Below are 696 nucleotides of genomic sequence, written 5' to 3'. Positions count from 1 at the left end.
AACCCCGACGCAGGTGCAGGACCTTGCACTTGGCCTTGTTGAACCTCATGAGGTTCACACAGGCCCACCTCTCCAGCCTGTCCAGGTCTCTCTGGATGACATCCCGTCCTTCTGGTGTGTCAACCGCACCACTCAGCTTGGTGTCATCCGCAAACCTGCTGAGGGTGCACCTCAGTGAAACCCCATGTTTGCACACAGGAGCCAGGCCGCAGGATGCCGGGACGCGCCTGGGAACTCTCACGCAGGGGGGAAAAAAACCAAACTACCCAAGCCCCGGGTGTCCATTCAGGGGCGCAGAGCAGAAAATGCCTTCACCTCGTAAGTGCGGCTGGTATGAAACGGCAGCAAGGAGATGTATTTACCCTCCGAGGGCGGTGAGCTGAGCTGCCACCGCCAGCCCTCGGAGGTGTTGCTGAGCAGGCAGTTATGCACAAACTCGAAGGTTTAAAAACACTTAACCAGTCTTTACAGATTTAAACCTTTACATACGTTTTTTCCGAGATGTAGATATAGATGAAAATACGAAAACAATGAGAGAGTACTTGCTCGCGCCCCCAGCAACGGCTGAGCAAAACGTGCGCTCCTGCGGCCGGCTACATCCCGCCGCCGCCTTCCCGCCGGAGCGGGGCCGCAGGGGCCGCGCTGCCAGGGCTAATGGGTCTGCAGGCCAAGGTGTGGAGCTGGAACCGCGGCCGA

Source organism: Egretta garzetta, unplaced genomic scaffold (genome assembly GCF_000687185.1).
Source record: "Egretta garzetta isolate BGI_Z169 unplaced genomic scaffold, ASM68718v1 scaffold297, whole genome shotgun sequence".
Taxonomy (NCBI): domain Eukaryota; kingdom Metazoa; phylum Chordata; class Aves; order Pelecaniformes; family Ardeidae; genus Egretta; species Egretta garzetta.
This window is presented reverse-complemented; position numbering follows the sequence as displayed.